At 37.1% G+C, this 23,608-nt stretch overlaps 1 long non-coding RNA gene across 2 annotated transcripts; it reads right to left on the reverse strand.

The window, feature by feature from the left end:
• Window positions 1–19,441: 19,441 nt before the first annotated feature.
• On the reverse strand, window positions 19,442–23,331 carry LOC145112714 (uncharacterized). Of its 2 annotated transcripts, none has more exons than XR_013710634.1 (4): window positions 23,008–23,331; window positions 21,820–21,957; window positions 21,641–21,686; window positions 19,442–19,651 (listed from the first exon to the last, which is right to left on the reverse strand). It is a non-coding gene; the product is annotated as an uncharacterized LOC145112714 (long non-coding RNA). The 2 variants fall into 2 exon arrangements; XR_013710633.1 differs by having other exon boundaries at window positions 19,442–19,655.
• Window positions 23,332–23,608: the final 277 nt, after the last annotated feature.

Genomic DNA, 23,608 nt, shown 5'->3' on the forward strand with positions numbered 1-23,608 from the left:
CATACAACATATTTGAAAACATTGTTTACTATGTTAAATAGTGTGATACAATATTCGCTTACATTTAGTTAAGTTTCTTGTGAGACACGTATTCATAAGTACCTATCTAGCGTACAACCTTAAGTCCTATAGTTATAACCAGAGTCTTCTGGACGGAGAGCAGGAGTTTGTGTATAGATCTATAGGGGGGTGACACCCCACGCCTAAGCTGTTCGCTACAGTTAAACTAGGCCAGTCTATGGCGACAAACCTTACCTTAAAAAAGTCGGCGCCTGAAAAACGTCATGACATGGAGATCAATCATATCAAGTACGGTTATAACAAACTCACAAAGAAATTAACTCCATTATAAAAATTTACGGAATACGTTTACAGTTTGGTAACACGGAAACATACATACACCGGTACTCAGTCTTAGGGTGTTAAGACCACAACGTTTTATAAACAGGCAATATCGGATTGTCTAGGATCATTCACTTTATAGATTTTCAAACATTAACACACATGCATTAATACAAGATCGGACACAAACATTTCAAACCGTTTTTCAGAAAATATCGGATTTTCTGGTGTTTACAAAGTAATACAAAACATTTTACTCAAACATGCTTATGAACTCACCAACATTATATGTGTTGACGTTTTCAAATTAACTTGTATTCTCAGAGAATCGTTAAGCATAAAAGTCGACAGGAACATATGGAAATTGTCATATTTTGTATCATCGTACAGTAACTATTTGGGCATGTAATATTTAATACAATACTTGATGTAAACAATGACAGTTGTATTTTGAATGTATGATGATGGTGTTTTTCATGTGTCATTTATATTCACTATGATGATATTACAAGATGAAGTCACTCAACCCCTGGACGTTTCCGCCGTCTGGTTCGGGGTGTGATAGATTGGTATCAGAGCATTGTTTATAGTGAACTGGCATTTCTAATCATACACGATATGCAACTATAAATACAATGGGACTAAACTACTTTGAACAAAATAATTAAAATAAATACCTATGTGTGCATCATTAAAATAACAAGAAGAGTCTTCAGAGGAATTGAACATCGTGGTTAAACCCGGACAGTTATGTAGTCGTATTGGGGATAAATAGAGCCTGATCAACTATATTTATTCAAAACACGACCAACATGTGTTTGGGAGTGATCATGGTGGACAATGAATCTAGAAACTTACCATCTAATTATTTAAAAGTTTTAAGGAATCAAACATAAACAATTAAAATACTATAGGAGTATTTTGGAATGCTATACACTTCCCTTACACACTTTTCATACCTCCATTCCTCGTGCAGACTCTATGGCTAGATTTCATCACCTCGGAGATCCTTACTTCCCCAACCAGGGGAACGGAGGATGGCTAGAGCCAGAACCCGAGGAAGAGCCAGAGGAAGAGCCAGAGGAAGAACCCGAGGAAGGACCAGCAGAACCGGTAGTGGACTCAGAGGAGGAGGATTTTGACGGTGACGACGCGGATGACTCGGACGCGGAGTCCGAAGTGATTAACCCGCCGTACATGGCCAGGGTACCCCCGCACCGGATGGATCCCAACGGCCCTACGCCCTCGTGGGCGCATGAGATCTGGAGGTGGAGTCACCAAAAAGGAGTGCGACCCCCATTCGGCATGAACCAGGACTATTACGACCCGAGTCATGGCGGACCTGAAAACCGAGCCCTGCCAGTGATGGTTAGGAGGACACGTGACATCAGTGAGCAGGCACAGACAACCGCCGGTCAGATGGTTGCAATGAGAGCTGCGGTTGAGCGTGCAGAGAGGATGACTCATGAGGTGGTTAGGGACTATCAGGCGAGACATGCAGCGTTGGAGGCCCGACTACGAGCCACCGATCATCATCTGGCCAGACTTCAGGGTGCTTCCACCTCATCATCAGCACCACCAGACACTTCCCGTCGCGATTAGGACCCACTCCACCTCTCATCACTACTGATATGTTTCCCCTTTTATGTATTGTTATATGTACTATCGGTTTTATGTTTAAGTGGCTACACTACTCATAAAGCCATTATGCTGTCGGATTATATATATCTCTATGTACTGTACGCCTTCCAAGGCAAATTTTCAAAACATTGTACTACAAATCTATCATTAATGAAATGATGCTATGTTTTATTTGTGATGTTGTAATCTGCTATGTGTTCTATTTTCCCTATTCTATGATGTTGTATGAATTCACTTATTATGTACAACCGAACCACCAAAACCACTATATGCCAAAGGAATTCGAAACCGCGAACTACTATGTACTCATCATCTTTCTGTTCCATGAAAAAAGATGCCTCAAAGACTGAATCGCATAAACAACAACACGACACCACCACCACCACCTCCACCAGAGGTGAACTATGCCTGCTTTCCAAGCAGCAGTCTCTACTGCCGTCACAGTAGCCTTGGCGCACATTCAAATCGGGAACAATGGTGGCGCTAACGGTCAAGGAACTGGAAGCTCGAATCTAGGAATGAACCAAAGTCCTACCAAGGTCTGTACCTATAAAGACTTTTCAAATGCCAAACCATGAACATTCAATGGAATAGGAGGTGTGATAACTCTAAAGCGATGGATGGAAAAGATCAAATCAGTATTTGAGATCTGTGGATGCCCTGAAGAGTACAAGGTGAAGTTTGCAGCTTGCACGTTTGTCGACCAAGCGCTTTCGTGGTGGAATGGTCATGTGGAAGCTAAGACACTCCCAGTGGAAAATGTCATGCCATGGGAGGAGCTCAAAGAAGTGTTGATGGCGAAGTGTTGTCCTCGAGGGGAAATTCAGAGATTGGAGCAGGAGTTATGGAACCTCACAGTACAAAACTCGGACATCGAGACCTACATCTCAAGGTTCAGTGAACTAGCCCTTCTGTGCCCGGGGATGATCACATCTGAAGGGAAGAAGATCGAGCGGTTCATTTGGGGATTCACTTCTCCAATTCAATGAAATGTGATTGCGGCGAATCCGGAAACTTTTGATAGTGCAAAAAGATTAGCTCAGAAGCTCTACGATCACGGCAACAAGAAAGGAGCAAAAACCGCTGAGACCGAGACCAAAAAGGAAGGAGAAAACAAGAAAAACAAGGGCAACAAACGAAAGGGGCGACAGAATCAGGGATCCTCCAAAAAGCAGCAGACCGTAGCAGTTCACGCTGCTACCGCTCAAGTCACACCAGCTGCTCCAGCCTCAACTACACAAACCACTACCAGGCAATACTCAGGAACCTTACCCGAGTGTAACAAATGAAGGGAAATGCAGTCTACCAACTGCAACCGCAAGGGGAATACCACCCAGTACTGCAGATCTCAACCCCAACAAAACCAACAGCCAAAAAACAACAACAACAACAACAACAACAACAACAACAACAACGTCGGGGCCAACCATACTTGTTATGGATGTGGAGGAACTGGCCATTTTAGGAGAAACTGCCCCAAGGCCAACAACCAAGGAGCAGGAGGATCAGGCAGGGTCCTGACTTTGGGTCAAGGAGAGGCAGTACAAGACCCGGCGGTGGTTACTGGTACGTTTCTCCTCAACAACACTTACGCATGCATTTTATTCGATAGTGGAGCTGAGCGGAGCTTCTTTAGTAACAAATTCAAATACTTACTAAACCAACAACCCCAAAAGCTAAGAGAAGCCTTCAAGGTGGAGATTCCTAATGGGAAAACCGAAACAACCAAATATATTTACGTAGGGTGCACATTAACACTGAACAACCATTCGTTTCAAATAGATTTGATGCCAAAAAATATTAGGAGTTTTGATGTGATAATCGGCATGAATTAGTTAAGCCCCCACCATGCTGATATTATGTGCCACGAGAAGGCCGTTCGCCTTCACCTCCCTATTCATGAGACCATAATAATCTATGGTGATAAACTTGGCGCCAATCTTCGTCTGATCTCATGCATCAAGGAACAAAAGTGCCTGCACAAGAGAAACCATGCTTTCTTCGCCCACATTATGGATAAAGCAAAAGAGAAAATAAACATTAACGACATCCCAGTGGCATGAGACTTTCCGGACATGTTTCCTGAGGATCTTCCGGGAATACCCCCAGAAAGATAGGTCAAATTTCGCATCGACCTGATACCGGGAGCCACGTTCATTTCCAAATCACCCTACAGGTTAGCTCCCGCCGAAATGCAGGAGTTATCCAGTCAATTAAGCGAACTTTTGAACAAAGGATTCATCAGGCCGAGCTTCTCGCCCTGGGGAGCTCCGATCTTGTTTGTCAAGAAGAAGGACGGATCCTTCAGAATGTGCATCGACTATCGGGAGTTGAACAAACTCACTGTCAAAAATCGATATCCACTCCCTCGAATCGATGATCTACTTGACCAGCTTCAAGGAGCTAGTTATTTCTCAAAAATAGATCTAAGATCTGTTCATCATCATCTTCGAGTCTGATAAGAGGATATTCCAAAAACTGCTTTCCGAACCCGATACGGTCATTTCGAATTCGTTGTCATGCCCTTCGGTCTGATAAATGCCCCCGCAACATTTATCGACTTCATGAATCGAGACTGTCGCCCTTTCCTCGATAACTTCGTAATCATCTTCATCGATGATATTCTCATATACTCTCGAAGTAAGGAGGAGCACGGTCAGCACCTCCGTCAGATCTTGGAAACTCTAAGAGCTGAGAAGCTTTATGCGAAACTCTCCAAATGCGAGTTCTGGATTCGCAGTGTGAACTTTCTTGTGTCATGTAGTCAGTGAGGAGGGAATCCATGTGGATCTTTCCAAGATCAAGGCAATTGAAGGCTGGGCGATTCCGAAAACAGCAACAGAAATCCGGCAATTCTTAGGACTCGCGAGCTACTACCGAAGGTTTATTCAGAACTTCTCCAAGATAGCCAAGCCCCTCACCACTCTAACACAGAAAGGCGTACCCTTTACCTGGATGGACAAATAAGAAGCTTCTTTCCAGACCTTGAAGCGGAGCTCATCAAAGTACACCCTGTGTTCCGCGTGTTGAATCTGAAGAAGTCCTTATCAGATGAAACCCTCGTCGATCCTCTGGATGAGATCGAAGTAAACGAGAATCTCCTATTCGTCGAAGAGCCGGTTGAGACAATGGACAAGGAAGTGAAGCTTACAAAACAAAGCCGCATTCCGATTGTGAAGGTTTGATAGAACGTAAAGCGCAGACCGGAAATCACATGGGAACATGAAGACCAAATGATGCAAAAGTACCCTCAACTTTTCTCTAGTTCCTAAGAACAACTTTCAAAAGAATTTGGGGACGAAATTCCCTCTAACGGGGGGATGATGTCACAACTAGCATTTTTGGGCTAGGAAATTTTATCTATGTATGATCAAATCTTGATGTATCTTGTAACTTTAAGATTGATTCTATACATGTTAGTCATTTCAAAAACAACTCTTCGAATAAAAAACTCACTCATGAAGCCCAAAAAAAAATCTAATACAATACATTTCATTCACTCGATTTTGGGTTTGTAACCCTAACTTCCCGGTTCAAACCCCTATTGGGCTAGGAATCATTTATTGGGACTAATTGGCCAATAAGCTCACAACTTGATTATTTTGGACTAAGAATTCTTATATGGGCCCTAATTGGACCCACATTCATTAAACTATAACATTTTGGGTCATAAGACTTTTTATGGGACTTATTGGATCTAAAATGTCTCACTTTGTTTCACGGGCCTCATTGGGCCGTAAACAACTTTCTTGAACCTTGTTGGGCCGTAAACCCATTTCTTTATCATTCTTAGGCCGTAAACCCACCCCTTTTAACATTTTGGGCCGAAAACTCATATGTAGGCCCACATGGATCAAAAACCTCTAGTGGGCCAAGGCTATATCAAGCCCAAGGTCCATATTTTTCCTTATCCCTCTCAGTCTCGGCCCATGTATATAAAAAAACTTAACTCATTCAAACACTTGACACCTCAATATTACATTTTGTATATCCATGCATTTTACCCAACAAATATCTATACAATTAGGAGTTAACCCACCATGTATTAACCACCCAATCACTTCTTCTCTTCTCTTCTTTAATCTCGGCCAAGGGAACCCCCACCACCACCTCCATCTTCACTTCCAAGTCATTAAATTCCTTTCTAGAACTTCAAACAAAATCCATCCATTTTTCCAAATTTTTGTGTGTACTTGTGTGAGTCCAAGTATAATCCATCAAAAACCATTCATTTTGGTAAGCTACTTCCACTCAAGAAGTTTGACTTCATGTTTATTTTAAACTTATTACTCTTAATGATTCCATTTTATGACTCTTGTTTCTTAAAACTTCCTAGAACTCGAAAATCCCTTCAAGGAGCTTGCTAGGACCAAAATCTCCTCCAATCTTCTTCAAAAACCAAATCCATCTCCCAATGTGAGTTCATACCCCCTATTTTTGGTTTTTTACTATGTTTTTGGGGAGAATACAAGTTGTTTTGTGTAGATCTATGTGTATATGCATGATTATGTGTGTTTTTCATGATAAATGTTGGGATTATGTATTATAAACTTCATAAACTCGAAAATATGCTAAAATATGATGATAATTGTAGAACATAACACTTGATACAACTTATTTTGCAAAGAAAAGGTTTAAAACATTACTAGGGTGTTAAAAACTAAGAAAATCGCATAAGAGGGCCAAAAATGACAAAATAATCAAAAAGTGAAGTTATTATATAACTCACGGTTTTGAAGGGACCAAAAAGGATTTATTTTGAATAAATGTGGATCCTTATGGTATTTATGATTTTAAAAGGGCTAAAAGTGTAAATTTTCACAAATGGGCCTCATATTGGGCTTTCACAGTTTTTGGGCTAAGTTTGTAAAATTTTGAACTTTTGTGGGCTTGAGTATCATTATAAACAAAATTGAGCCAAAAATGTTATTATTCGGTTATAAGGGCTGAAAATGATAATTATATCAAACTTGGGCCAAAAAGGATAAATTTTATGCTTTTGGGCCGAAATTGTAAAACTTCATACACTTGTGCTGAAAAATGATATCTTTGACAAAATTTGGTAAAAAATGTATTTGAATCTAGCCTTAAATGTAAACTTTTGGTCTTAAGGGACCTAAAAAGTAAATTTTACCAAAAATGTGCCTAAATTGTAAATTTTTAGTCTAATGGACCAAAAATGTCAATAGTAAAAAAGTGGCCTTTTTTTGTCATTTTGGAAAACGATTGAATAAGAACGAACACTAAGACCACAACGTTTTATAAAAATTTACGGAATACGTTTACAGTTTGGTAACACGGAAACATACATACACTGGTACTCAGTCTTAGGGTGCTAAGACCACAACGTTTTATAAACAAACAATATCGGGTTATCTGGGATCATTTACTTTATACATTTTCAAACATTAACACAGATGCATTAACACAAGATCGGACACAAACATTTCAAACCGTTTTTCAGAAAATATCGGATTTTCTGGTGTTTACAAAGTAATACAAAACATTTTACTCAAACATGCTTATGAACTCACCAACATTATATGTGTTGACATTTTCAAATTAACTTGTATTCTCAGGGAATCGTTAAGCAGAAAGGTCGACAAGAACATATGGAAATTGTCATATTTTGTATCATCATACATTAACTATTTGGGCATGTAATCTTTAATACAATACTTGATGTAAACAATGAAGGTTGTATTTTGAATATATGATGATGGTGTTTGTCATGTTTCATTTATATTCACTGTGATGATATTACAAAATGAAGTCACTCAACCTCCGGACATTTTCGTCGTCTGGTTCGGGGGTGTGACAGAAGGGGTAGTTTAGTACCCAGCTATGCTAGACAGATTATGATATATGTGATATGATATTATGTGGTAGTTGTAGGGGGTGAAATAGTCCCCGGTTACCGGTCGACAGGACCGAAGGGGTAGGTTGGGCACCCAGATATGTCTGACATGGGTAGGTTGGGCACCCAGTAGCTGTTTTTGTCTACTTGTGTATTAATTGTTTTTGCCTCTTAGCATGATTAGACATATCATAGGACATAGTATGTTTTTCAACTTGGACAATCAGTATGTAAGAATTTTTCCTTTTATCCGGTCCTATGTATGTTTACAAGTCTGTACCATGTTTCTTACACTCCTATTTATAGGAGCCTTCAATGAAATATTATCAGACGGATCTTTCACTTATTTTGGCATTTTTACTAAGTTACTTCAATTCTCTTTCAAACCTTCTTCTTGTTCTTCATTTATTAACTTTACTTTGATCCTTATTCTCATTCTTCATTTATGGCATGATTATTTGTTGAATGCATTAACTCAGACTTGACTGGTCTATCCAGGCTTGACTAGAACATTTATTAGCAAGCAGACATTGATCTTAAGCATTTACTCAAGGTTTGAGTTTTCAAACATTGTCCATGCGCATCAGATCTATTTGGCTTCACAATTGGTATCAGAGCTTGAGTGGTTGCCCTTTGAATCCATAAGATCAGATTATAGTTGGTTTGAAATTACCTTGGTACTTCAACCATTTCTGTGTTAAGGATAAAAGTTCTTCTATATACCACTTTTGCTTGAAGATATCTTAACTTCAATGGCTTCTTTTAATCCTCAACAAATGACTTCAATGCAAATCGCAAATAGTGTGGGTGGCCCTACACATGCCCCATTGCTAGTTGTGGAACAATTTTATCACTGGAAAGTTAGAATGGAAAGATTTTTACTAGCTAAAGAGAAAGATGAAGAGATTTGGAGATCCGTTAAAGAAGGTCCTCATGTTCCTGTAAGAACGGTTTTGAGATATGTTGCCGCTCATCTTATGGGTCAAGATGAAACTCGTCCAGCTCCTCTAACTGCAGATGATATTGAGAAGTTGAATGTTGATCAAGTTTCTTTCTTAGAAATGGTGTTTGGTGTTCCTCCTTCACTTTTTGAGCACATTAAATTGTGCAAATCAGCAAAAGAGATTTGGGACACTCTTCAAGACCTGATTGAAGGTTCGGAAAATATGAAAGACAAGCGTCTCACCTCAGTTGTCAATGATTTTGACACTTTCACTACCACTCCTGGTGAATTTGTAGCCTCAGCCTCTAACCGTTATTGAATCGTAGTCAACAACATGACTGCTCATGGGATTGTTTGAACTCCGTTGGAGTATAATCTCAAATTCATAAACAGTCTCGGTAAAGGATGGGGAAATGTGAAATCTTGTCTTCAAAGTAATGGTTCTTTGAAAAAGTTAAAGCTTTATCAACTTTTTGATGAACTTCAAGGACATGAATCCAATGTTGCTCAGACCATAAGGGAACTCTCCGTAGGTCCTCTTGCTCTTGTCAGTTCCTTTGAACCAACCCTTCCGAACACATCCACCTCGGACCTTTTCAAACCAGTTACTCCATCTGTTCAATCCTCCTTACATGTCTTACCCACACCAAACTATTCAGTTGATGACTCCGAAGCCATGGACTCTGAACTCCGTTTCCAACAGGAGTTTGCTCTCCTCTCCATGAAATATAAACGTCCTTTCAATCCCTCTTACAAACCATACCAAAATCGGTTCTATGCTCCTCACCAAAACAATCCTCAAATATACTCAGCTTCGGAACCACAACCAACTCTGGAAAATCCTCCCTCATACAAACCGAACATCTCAAAACCAAACTCTACCTCGGAACCACAGCAGAATCTAAAATCCGACAAACCAAAAATTATGTGTCACAAGTGTGGACATGAAAATCATTTTGCAAAAGATTGCTTGGCTGAAGCTCTACAAAAAACAAAGATCAAGGACTCTGCATACTACGCCCGAAGAGCTCAAGAAATGGCTGAAAGTGAAAAAGCCTTCGTAACAACTGTATCAAGGGATGTCGAAGGGTATTGGTCATCCGGAGATGATGATGACATGGTAACTGGAAGAAACATGTTCTTGATGGAAAGACAATCTGTTGAATGTGATGAAGGCTATTGGTCCTCCGGTTCTGAAGATGAAGATGATGATGCTGAACCACACTACTGCTATATGGCCAGCAATGATCCACCTGGTCGAAGCATCATTCAGCAGATAAAATCTATGATTACTGATAATACTTTTGATCTATCTCTTTGTGAACCTTATCTGACCCAGATCCAAACAGATATGAGCACCATTTATAAAGCCTATGAGTCTGCCATATAAGCCAGTGAGAAGAAGGAGTGTGAACTAAATCATATTAGGTTGCGTTTTGAGGATAAAAAATTGAAAATCGAGTCTTTAGAGCATGAGCTTGTAATGTCTAAAGATGAATGTAGCATTTTGAAAGACAAATGTGAAATTACCTATTCTGAAAGAAATATTTTGATTTCTGATAACAAACGTCTCAATGCTAAGATAGATGTTTTGTATAATTCAATTGACATACTTGAATCGAATCTTCAGATGACTCATAATTTTCGTCATCCATGCTCTAAAGCACCTGGTCTCGGAAGCGAGTTTCCGAAACCAATTGCTCGTCCCTTGAAGGAATTGCAAAATTTGACATTCATGGGAGAGGTTCCGAACATTAAACATTCGGACACCCCCGTTTCTCCCTTGTCACCTCTTCATGAGACCACAGACAACTTTGCGTCCTTAATCCCTGAGTTTCAACCAATTGTTGTCAAATGTCCCGATTCCACGCCTCTTCCACCTCTGATAAACCTGGACCTGAATCGGACCACGGAATTTCATCACAGTGTTTCAAATTGCATAGATTACGTTCCTAAGCATAATCCTCCTAGCAACTGTATTGTTGAAGAAATCATTCTGATGACAACTGAAACTGCTTCCTCTGAGGTTGCATGGGCATCCTTAGATGATAAACTTGAAATCTCAAGTTGTGTCTCCTCTGATTCTTGTGAATTGGACTCTTTAGTAACTTCGAAAACAAGTTTGGTTCCCATTGCTCCCAAGTTTAGCAATCCATCTGCAGGGCAAACCTCAAAATCTTCATCTCACCCCAAGAGAAAACCAATGTTAAATAGAAAGGATATGGTGGATCCCAAAGTGGAGGCTCGAAACGCTCATAAAAAGGAAGTTAAGACTAGACAAAATTCCAGGTTCCTTGAGAACTCCAAAAAGAGTGTATCTCGGAATCCTCATTCATCAACCTATAGTCCAAACTACTTCACACCCACTAGGATCCTTAAAAGACCTTCCGATTCTCTAAGTCATGTAGAACCCAAGAAGGTAGTCAGTACTACTCAGCCTAAGTCTCGTGCGAATGCCATGACTGTTCGAACCACTTTTCCTCGGACTGTTTCATCTGATTTCATTGCTAAATCTAATGGCACAATTTTTAAACCCAATCTTTCGAAAACAAATGTGTCATCAAACAAATCAAAAATTGCTAAGAAAAAAAATATTTCAAAATCTTCAAAAAGGCATCTTGTATGGAAATCAAATCTCACTTCGATGAAACAACAGTTCCGGAGGTTACAACTGTTTCCAACACTCCGGAGGTCAATGTTCCGAAGAAAATTTTTCCTAATCCTCAAGTCATTGAATATGACTACTGGATAGATGAGAAGACTTTTGCCTTTTTTCTGTTTCCTAAGACCTCAAAGAGTACTCCTAAGAAACACAAAGTTGTTCAGAAGTCACAATCCAAGTCCAAAGCCCGTGCCTATGTCCCTAGATCTAACTCGGAGCCTAAAAACTCCATCACTCACTGATTTTGCAGGCACTTTGTCCTTCGGAGAAAGAAACAATATGGCATATTGATAGTGCTTGCTCCATGCGCATGACGGGGCAGAAAGACTTTCTGCGGGATCTCAAGCTTTGTCCAAATGCTGGTTACGTGACATATGGAAACAACTCCAACTCTCAAATTCGTGGTTATGGAATTCTCACCAATGGAAATTTCTCTATCTCAAATGTGGCTTATGTAGCTGATCTGAAACATAATTTGATAAGTGTAGCTCAACTCGCTGATTCAAATCGACGTGTGGAATTTTGCAAGAAGCACAACTATGTAATGACTGAAGACTGAGAAGAATGTTTAATCAAGTCCAACCGCAAAAAAACATGTACTCACTCGACGTCAACATGATTATTGGCAAACGACAACTCTTCCTTCTCTCCAAAGCTATTCCTGACGTTAGTTGGTTATGGCACCGAAGGCTTGCTCATTTGAACTTTCGGTACATGAATGATCTCGTATCTGGTGAAATGGTGAGAGGTTTACATCTTCTCAAATTCGAAAATGATCTGTGAGTGTGGGAAGCAATCAAAAAAGGGTCATCCTATTATCATCGAAAAATTAATCTCGGAACCATTGGAGCTCCTGCACATTGATCTTTGTGGACCATCCACTGTAGAAAGTCTTCATCATAAGAAATAAATTTTTGTGATTGTTGACGAATTTACAAGGTTCACTTGGGTTTTCTTCCTCAGACTAAAGTCTGAAACAGCCTCTGAACTCATCAACTTCATTAAAGGAATTGAAGTCCTCATCAAACTTCCTGTTAGATGTATCCGAAGTGATAATGGTTCGGAGTTCACCGATGGAACCATTGAGAAATTCCTCACCGAGAAAGGAATTGACCACAACTTCTCTGCACCGTACACTCCACAACAGAACGGTGTAGTTGAAAGACGCAATAGAACTCTTGTTGAAGCTGCTCGATCCATGCTTAACTTCACAAATCTACCACTCTATCTCTGGGCCGAAGTCGTAACAACTGCATGCTTCACTCAAAATCGGTGTATCATCTTTCGACACCTCAACATGACTCCATATGAAGAAATGAATGGTCGGAAGCCAACGATCTCATTCCTTCACATTTTCGGATGCAGGTGCTTCATCAAGAACAACCGTGATCAGCTTACCAAGTTCCAACCTAAAGTTGATGAAGCCAACTTCCTCGGTTGCTCCTCTAAATCAAAGGCTTATAGAGTTCTTAATCGAAGAACTCATGTGTTGGAAGAAAGCTTTGATGTTACATTCGATGATAATTTTGTTCGGAATTCTGGCCCAACTCATGTTACAACTCACATTATGGAGTCCGATGCTCCAGCGCCAGGATGTCCAAACCAGCAAACCATCCTTGAAGTCGATTTTGAAACTCTCTTTGGACCTTCCGAAACCGCCATTGATTTGGAATCTCGATCAAGGAAAATTTAAACTTCGGAAGCTCCTATTTCTCAACCTGTTTCCGGTCCTCTTCCCTATCTTTCTCCATTTGATTCCGAACCATTTCAACCTTCTCAGGTTGAGGGGGAGATTGGTTAACCCTCTCTTGAATCAAATGTGGATGGTTTCCAAGATGCAGCTACTGGTTTCGACGACTCCAATCCTATGAACAATGACGATAACGAAAATTTCTTTGAGTTCCCTTCTGATGATGATTTCCACCTCTCTGGTTCAGAAGTTCATGGGGAGCATCAGGATCAAACCATTCAGGGGGAGCAAATCAATTCTACTGTAGTTAATGGATCGTCTGCTGCTCAAGAACTTCCAAGATTACACGTCTGGACAAAGGATCATCCTCCGAACCAAGTTATCAGAAACCCTAATGTTGGTGTACAGACTCGTTCTGCTGCAAGTATTCAAAACGAATGTCATGTTTCGGCATTTATCTCCATGGTTGAACCCAAATCCATCAAGGAAGCATTAGAGCATCTTGACTGGATTACAGCCATGCAAGAAGAATTGGTAGAATTTGATAGAAATGAAGTGTGGACTCTCGTGCCTCCTCTTCAGAATCATCCCATTGTCGGCACGAGATGGGTATTTCGCAACAAGCTAGATGACGTGGGAGTTATTATTCGAAATAAAGCTAGATTAGTGGCAAAAGGATTTACACAAATTGAAGGGCTCGACTACGATGAGACCTTTGCTCCTGTTGCTCGTCTTGAAGCCATCAGAATCTTTCTTGCCTATGCTGCTCACAAAGGCTTCAAAGTTTACCAAATGGATGTTAAGAGTATTTTTCTTAACGGTGAACTTGAAACTGAAGTAAACCCTTGTTTGTACAAACCATGAAAGGAAAGAATATTTCTCACCATTTCAGACGAGTAACAACACTTATTCAAATCTAACACTAACCCACTACTTAGCAACAAAGAATAAACTCCAATCTTGGTGACAGGTGTAACTTTCCTATTCCCCATGATCAAGTTTATCTTTCTATTCTCCACATATTCACTTCTTCTTAGGCCCTACAAATCAGAACATATATGACTACCACAACCTATATCAAGGACCCAAGAATTAGTATGCGGTGAGTTATTAGACAACATAGTGTAAATACCCGCATAGGTAGATTTGACCTTCCCATCCTTAACATCTTGCAGATACTTGGGGCAGTTTCGTTTCCAGTGCCCCTTATCATGATAATAGAAGCATTCAGCTTCTTTTGGGTTGGAAGAAGGAGTGACAGAACCACCTTTGGTTCCACTTGAAGAGGAGCCATCAAGAGACTTTCCCTTGGTACCCTTCGAAGGGTTCTTCCTCTTCTTCCCTGTACTTTGCCCGATTTCCAAAACAGGGGCGACAGTAGGAGTAGGAGTAGTAACAACTGCTGTGCCCTTAAGACCAGTTTTAGCGGTCTTCAAGAGCCCTTGAAGTTTTCTATGTGTGACCTCCTCCTTGTTCATGTGATATGTCATTCGGAATTGATCATAACAAGTAGGTAAGGAGTGCAATATGATATCAATAGCCAACTCCTCAAGGAAGTTCACATTCAACTTGAGCAAACGGTCCACATACCTTTGCATTTTCTGCATGTGGCCCGTGATGGGTTCACCATCCTTCATTCGGGTTGTTATTATGGAAGAGATGATTTCATACCTCTCTTGACGAGCACTTTGATGGTAGCGGTCCATCATATCCATGTGCATCTCAAAAGGGTAAAAGTCATCATAGGACTTCTGGAGTTCAGCTTTCATTGTGGCCAACATGATACATGCCACCTTGGTAGCATCTCTCTCATGTGCCCTAAAGTCAGCGATCTCCTCTGGAGTAGCAGTAGACTCATCAATTTCCTTTAGCTCCTTGTCGAGGACATATTCCTTATCCTCATAACGCGTGACCATCCTGATGTTCCTAATCCATTCATTAAAGTTTGAACCATCAAAGATGACTCTCCCACAAAGATTCATGAGAGAGAAGGAGTCGGTAGGGTTTGAGCCTGAAGCAGCATTATTGGAAGACATCTGAAAAGAATAAAGACAAGTTTAGATTAGATATAAAATCCTTAATAAGACACCCAAATGTAATATTAAGCTAGGACCCAACACAATACTTCATAACTTGGAAGAGGGATGTCGTAATCCAAGCTATAAAATATTTGAAGGTAGGTGAATGACGATTCACCAATTTCCACCATGAAAAACGAAATGCATTATTAGGTTTTAATTGGATTGAAACTCCTAGATTCTTTTGAGATTCATTGAACTTTTCAATGGCATGTTTAAATCTCCATTGTGCCCTCTCAAGTTTGTGACTGGGATGCCGAGGATTACAAACAAGGTGTGAATAACCATGCAAATTAACTGGGTACCCTTAATCTTTATCACCTAATCGATGTGCAGGTTACCCACACACGCTCCACCAATCTATAATAAATAAAAGTCACCCTTTGCCACTCTTACTAGTCCATGTTAGTGTGCCGATTACCCACACACGCTCCACCAACGACTTGGTAAGGTACAAAGTGTAATTTCATGGGTTAGCACCAATTTCACATTTTCCTAAAGTAACTAAGATTGGGAATTTATAAAAAGTTTAGTTACTTTATATTTGTCATTATACTTTTAATGAGAATTATAGTCCTTGTCCTACCCATTCGGCTAACGACCCTGCACCAATCAAGGAAGCGGTGGGTGAGAGTGGACACCCATTAAGCTGCCATTTTATAGGAAACAACCTTATACCCCCCTTATAGACCGGCTTCGTGAATCAGGCCTACTAACAGTAAGACTGACTTGATCTTATATATATATATATATATATATATATATATATATATATATATATATATTATTAACTTATAATACTGTAAAGTATAAGGGTTGAATTTTAACTTTTAAAACTCTAGGGGTTGGAATTAAAGTGTGTGTGAGACTTTACAAATTCAAAGACTTGACGGCAAGTTTTGAAACTATTCAAGACTCTTCAACTTCATAACTTATGAGTTTAATGGTCTATTAAAATGAAGACTCTTCATTTTATGTAACCTGTAGTTCTTTAATGACTCTTTAAAGAAGTGACTTTTGGTAATCCATAACTTGAGGACAAATTATGGACTCCATCAATAGGCATTAAGATCAAGAATTACACTAACAAACAATTTGCAAATAACTCCTATGATCTTCTAAAACTCATAAGTATGAACATTCATATCAACAATTTCAAGAATCATATAAACACATATAAAAAACTTGATATTTTGATAATAACCATTGTAAATGGATTAGCATAATCATTACCACATCAAAAACAGGTTTTACAAGTCCAAAACAGTTTAGGGTAATGATTCTAGTCCATTTCCAGCAGCAAAACTCGAAATTCTACACACAGGGGCTCCTACTAGCCGAGTGCAAGAACCTACTCGACGAGTAGGATGCATTTTCACTTGCATCAAATATCAAGAAAGCAAGCCTAAGCTCTGATACCACTGAAGAGTTTTGAGCATTCTAACACTCCTATGGTGTACATGCAACCCTAGAAACCTTGGATCTATGTTTTCTCTAATATTCATGCAAATTTGAATTCAAGGTTCTCAACCTAACTAGCATGTTATGGGGTACTTGTAGTATAAAAACTTTAGTAGAATAACATACCTTTTCTTGTGATTGATTGCTTGGAGTCTTGAGAGCCTAGCACCAATAATGTGGATGCCTCAAGTGGAATAACAAATCACCAAAAACAGCTTGGAAGACTTGAGAGAATAGTATGCACCAAGTAGAAATCGGCCTACCCTTTGTACTCACACAGTAGTCCCATTTCATGCGCCAAAGAACTCTTTATATAGTATGGAGGATTAGGGTTACATCCATGTAAACCCTAATACCCATGACCTTTCATTTCCATAGGATCCATGGGTTAAAAACTCCATGGACTATCCATGCAAGCTTAGCCCAACCTAAATGAAATTGGCCCATTCTATATATATAAGAGTCCATATTTAATTAGTTCCTTTTGATCACCAAATTAATTCTAAATTAATTCTTGATCAATACTAATTAAATAATATGATGTCATATTAATATATTATAACTTATAATATATTAATAAATCATAACTTATATTATTCTCAAAAGATTATCCATATAAATTGTTTCGGTGAAGTGCAACCCAAATGGACCATGCCGGGTCGGGTCAAGTACATACCAAATATAGTTACGGACTTAGACACCTTATCCAACAACATACACCTTCATCAAGGATGAAGCCATCTAAGCTGACTGGATTGCTATGTTCACTTAGGGGGAGATTGTTGGAACCTGAAAGTGAACCTCTAGCAATCATAAACCCAAACGTCAATTCCGAAGTCAACCTGAGTTCCGAAGTGAAGAGTAGTCCGGAATCTGTCCGGACTTGGAGAGAAGAAGTTGAGAAGCTTAGAAGTGAAGGCATTTCGGAATGGATGTTATGCCTGGAATGCGTGCTGATCCAGAGTAGCTGTTTTTGTCTACTTGTGTATTAATTGCTTTTGTCTCTTAGTATGATTAGACATTTCATAGGACTTAGTATGTTTGTCAACTTGGACAATCAGTATGTAAGAATTATTCCTTTTTTCCGGTCCTATGTATGTTTACAAGTTTGTACCATGTTTCTTACACTCCTATTTATAGGAGCCTTCAATGAAAGATTATCAGACAGATCTCTCACTTATTTTGGCATTTTTACTAAGTTACTTCAATTCTCTTTCAAACATTCTTCTTGTTCTTCATTTATTAACTTTACTTTGATCCTTATTCTCATTCTTCATTTATGGCATGATTATTTGTTAAATGCATTAACTCAGACTTGACTGGTCTATCCAGGCTTGACTAGAACATTTATTAGCAAGCGGACATTGATCTTAAGCATTTACTCAAGGTTTGAGTTTTCAAACCTTCTCCCTGCGCATCAGATCTATTTGTCTTCACATTAAGCCCCTCGGTATGCTCAACAGGGTAGGCCGGGCACCCAGATATGCTTGACATTGGGTAGGTCGGGCACCCTAGTATGCCTGACAGTATGTGTTTTGTATGGTATGTGGTAGGATGAGGGAACTCACTAAGCTTCGTGCTTACAGTTTACAGTTTTGGTTTTAGGTACGTCGTTTTCAAAGGAAAGGAGTCGGCTCGATCGCAGCGCATCACGCTATGATTTTCCGCACATGAGATCTTTGGGATTACACTCTGATATTATTTTATGATAACTTGTTTTGATGATTGACACTTTGGTTTTGACATGGAACGTTATTATGGATGTTTTCTTATACTGTTGGTTTTATAATAACTTAATTAAAATGGAATTTTTGGTCTTGAATTTTGGGATGTTACATGAAAAAAAAACATCAAAATCTAACCAAAGACACTAATATATTCTAAAAGAATATTGTTGATAAGAATCACTTCCAATTTTTTCGGTCCGTTCTTGAAGCATCTGTGAAACCAAATCCAATTGTAGTTTACAACCCAATAATACATTAGCAAATGAAAAATAAAAAGCTAAAGCCTTTTGTACAAATCTGAAGACCTATGAATTGCAGAAAAATTCATAACCAAGAATTGTAGAAATGCACAAATTAGTGATGAAATATCCTAATTCCATTCCGACAACATGGAAATTTGTGATTCCATTCCGACAGAACTGGACTCAATTCTAGCAGAATGACCCCTCGCCAATATTGTATATCAATGCAAAATGAAAGTTTAGAATGTTAAACAAACCAAAAAAAGGGAATATAACATGTAAGAAAGTAAAAGAAATATAAAAAAATGGAAACAAACCATTAATTTGAATGGTCGAGATAGTAAAAGAAATATAAAAAAATTGACCATACCTGATCATTTCTTTGAGAGATTTCATTCAAATGCACCGTTTACTTTCTAACTGCTCTGAAAAATTCTTCTTATAATCTATAAGATCAGTACTATTTTTATCCCTTCTTTCATTAAGGTTTTGCATGTCAAAGTCAATGAACCATATTAACAAACAACCTACCATTTGTCAATTAATGAATGTTATAATCTCCGGATGACGAAGTCATATAACTGAAAGGCTTAAATTGAGCATATTTCTAGAGATTATAGGAGGTATATTTCAGGGAACCTTCTTTAAGAAAGTGAATTTAACTTCACTCGCTTAAAACACCTACACTTAAAGAAGCAAAAAGATTCATAACCACAAACACAAATGGTAGAACATGAAAGAATCTGTAAAATCCATAATATCACAAAATTAAAATGAAGAACCTAACAAAACCCGAAATCAATTTCAGCTACCAAGGTCGTCGTTGGCCTTCACGAACTCTTGCCACCATGGTCGTCACTTGATCCCTACACAACACGAACACCTCCACAGTCCTACCATTATCGCAACCCCTATAACTTTATTAATCTTCATGCAACTTTTACTTTGCTTCACCCTTTATTTCCCGTGCCTCACGATCTTCATCTCCTCTTAATCTCTCTATCGATCCTGTCTAAAATATATACATCATCGACACATCTTTGTGTTTCTTAATTTTTGCCACTTTTCCCCAATTTTATTTTACCGACACAATACAACTAGGGTTACAGAAGAATTAGCATGATTATAGGTGATTATTTTTGGTAGTTATTTTATCTTCAGATTAAATTACCAAATTACCCTTATATTAATTAATTAATTAATTATTAATTACTGAATTCTTATTGGTTCCTACGTCCGCACATTAATTAATTAATTATTTTTACTATTAATTACAATTACTATATGCCAAAATTTAAACATAAATCAACTTATATATCTTGAATAATATAATACAAAATGTTACATAAAAGTTTTACTAAAATAGACATTTAGTCTCTCGTGATAGCAAATTTTTGTATTTTTATTTTTTCTTTTCAATAAATTTTTATTTGATAGTTTTCATATTTTATAATTTAAAATTAGTCTATTGGTATTTGGTATTTTATAAGATATGATTTTAGTCCTTATTATATTTTAATTATTATATTTTAATGTTATATTTTTTGTCCTTATATAACGTTTTTTTATAGTTTTCATTTTTATTAATGTTATTTTTTATTTAAATATGTTAAACTTTTATGTTGTTTGGATTGAAACTTTATTTTATATTTTTGTTATTCACTTGATATGGTATAATCGTTACAATGATATTAATAAATAACATTTTATATACGAATTGGAAAGGAGTTACATCGCTCATCAAAGTTACGTTTTTGGTCCTTACAAAATTTCTTTTTATAGTTTCGTTTTTATAAATTCCAAACCAGTTCTCTGCCGCAACGCGCGACGTGACCAAAATACTAGTTTAATATTATATATAATGTGCGAAACTATATATGTGCTAGTTTAATAGTACTTCGGAGCGTTAGAGCGGAAAATGAGAAATATGTGACTGAAATTGAATCTGAAGATTTTTTTTTTCGGAATCTCAACGGAAACAACATGTGTGTGTGTATAATATATATATATATATATATATATATATATATATATATATATATATATATATATAAGAATTAAAGGTGGAGCGTTAGATCAAAATTAATTTATTAAGGGCATAATCGTTATCTTACCAATCTTATTTAATATTTAATTTTTTGTATTATTCGAAATATTAATATAAAGGTCTAAAAATGAACATAATAAATAAAATTTTGGATTTTTTTATAAAAAAAAAAATTTATGATTGTTTTTAAAAAATGCATACTTTTTAATTTTTTTTAGAAAACATGAATTTTTAACAAAAAAAATATTTTTTTAAAAACTACATATTTGTTAAAAACAGTAACTTTGTAAAAATCAGTAAAAAAAACTAGAATCTATAAAAAAAACTATAAGTTTTTTAACCAAAAAAATCAACAGTTTAGGTGCATATATATGTATATTTTTTTAAGTGCATATATGCATATTTTTTATACCATAATATTCATAACTAATTATAAATAAATAATAAAAAAACCATTTTTATTTACTAATCTATAAGCACAGTATTTTATTTGATACAAAATAAAATACAAAATACAAAAAATGCTACAAAATTTCAAAACCTTTTTATGTCTTCGTGTCAAGAATTTCTTATTTTATTCAATTTATCACTTTCATTTCATTAATATTTTCCATAAATTCTTCCAAATCTATAAAATAAAATTATAAATAATAAAATAAAATAAGTCTGCTTTGTAATTCATATCTGATTCACTTATGATTTACATGTAATTCATATGTGATTCACTTGTGATTTACATGTAATTAATATGTGATTCACATGTGATTTACATGTGAATTACACGTGATTCATATATGAATTACATGTGATTTACATGTGAATCGCATTTAATTCATATGTGATATTTACATGTGAATCACATCTAATTCATACGTGATTAACTTGTGATTTACATGTGAATCACTTGTGATTTACATGTGAATCACTACATACTAGCATAAAAGACGAACCCTAATTTAGCATGAAACAGTATGAGGAGTTCAAGGAAGCTGCAACCTGACAAAATGAGAGACAAAGGAAGAAATATTATATTATATATCTTAGGGTAATTTAAGATAACGTTTTTTATATCCCAATCAGATGCAAAAGGTTATTATATTTATGTAGTTATGTAAAGATTTGAACTTACAGGATCAACTTGAATTGATTGCATGTTTTCAGGTCCAAAGCCTTGAACTCGAAATAGTCCAATTACATCTTCTCTATAAGTTTCATCAGGTAGTCATTTCTCTGATATATAACTCGTGTATCCTTTACTAAGACCACCCTGAAAGTTTATTGAATTTACGATCTTAGACAATTACAAAATGAATGAAGAAAAATATACAATTTTATAATGTAATATTATTCTTTTCATCTTGAGAACCATAAGGCTCTGAAATATTACATAGAAAGGGAAGGGTTCAACTCCTTCATAAACACGTGCCTCCACATCCATGAAATCGTATAAAAAGAAAATACATATATTTTAATAATAAGTTAATTATGACTAACTTGAATAGCCATAAAGTTTACTGATTCAAGCGTTTTGGTTATCTGTGATATTGTTGAATCTTTGTCTTCCTGCAACACATAATTATCATAACTAATTTTTTTAAAAGGTAAAATTTACTTTTTACTATTATATGACAACTGAAACTGAATTATACCTAAACACTTTGTTTTCCAAACCATGTTCTCATAACGCATTCCTCTTGATAATCTCCAGAATATGTATATTGAAAATAGAGCAAAGTGTTTCTAGAAATGATAATAACAGCTACAAATCAAACCCAAAGATAAACAGGTAGTAAAAACCACACTAATCGAGCTATTTGGATTCAATCTAACAATAGTTAGTACTTAACAGATCTAAGTTCTTCACAATATCTCACAGACTTCATAACCAAATCAGTCAATCATAGCAACTAATTGACTATATCATACCAATAAAAAGTAGATATCTTCCACTATGATAAATCAAAGCAGACTAACAGAACGATTTCGATTGCACTTAAAGTGAAAACTCGACATGGATCAGTAATGAATGTCAACAGACTCAGATCCAAAATTGAAAACGGTAAACCATTTGAGAACCTTCAGAGGTTGATACATATGTACACGAAGAGAGAGAGAGAGAGAGAGAGAGAGAGAGAGAGATCGGCAAATGAGCGAAGGCAACGATGGATTTCGGGCGGCCTCCTTTCGATCTTCAACACATCAAGTCATAATTTGATTGTGATTTGAATATAAGGAAGAACAATACAGACGAGAATTGTGAATTGAATATTAGGAGCCGAGCAAAAACTAGAAATCCAATCGATTAGAAGAAAATTACCTTTATAATAATCCACAGGTGATTCGATTTTAGGATACCTTCAATGATTTAAGCCCCGACTGCTTAATATCATGACTAGAAAATCGGTACCAAAGCTCCGTCGACAATCGATTTCGAAGAACTAATTTTGCAGAAATTGATTCCCAGCTAGGCGTGAATTTGCAATCCACGAGCTGAATCGCTTTTTTCAATTAATGATGAGTAATTGATGGTTAACGGAGATGGGAAGGAGGCTGGAGGATCTCTCTCGATCTCTTTTCAATGCCAGGAAGAGGCGCCACCATCTGAAGACGGAGCAACGACGAGGAAGACGTGAGAGACAGGGAAAAGGTAAGAGTCGGTGGTGAATAATGAAAGAAATGGTTTCCTAAATTAATTAAAATAATTATTAGAGAATTATATTTTTCATATCCAATATACCCCTGTGATTTTATTTTAAAAGTCTAAGTTACCATTGAAGTTGTTCTTAATTACAAATATGTCATCTTTGATCTAGTTCATTAAAAATTTTGATCTAACTTTCTTCTTTTAGTTCTCAAGTTCTCGAGAAACTATAGATTTTCAAATGATCATTTATATATATATATATATATATATATAT

Source organism: Lactuca virosa, chromosome 5, assembly GCF_052849685.1.
Source record: "Lactuca virosa cultivar CGN04683 chromosome 5, Lactuca_virosa_CGN04683_v6, whole genome shotgun sequence".
In the NCBI taxonomy this organism is placed as follows: Eukaryota; Viridiplantae; Streptophyta; class Magnoliopsida; order Asterales; family Asteraceae; genus Lactuca; species Lactuca virosa.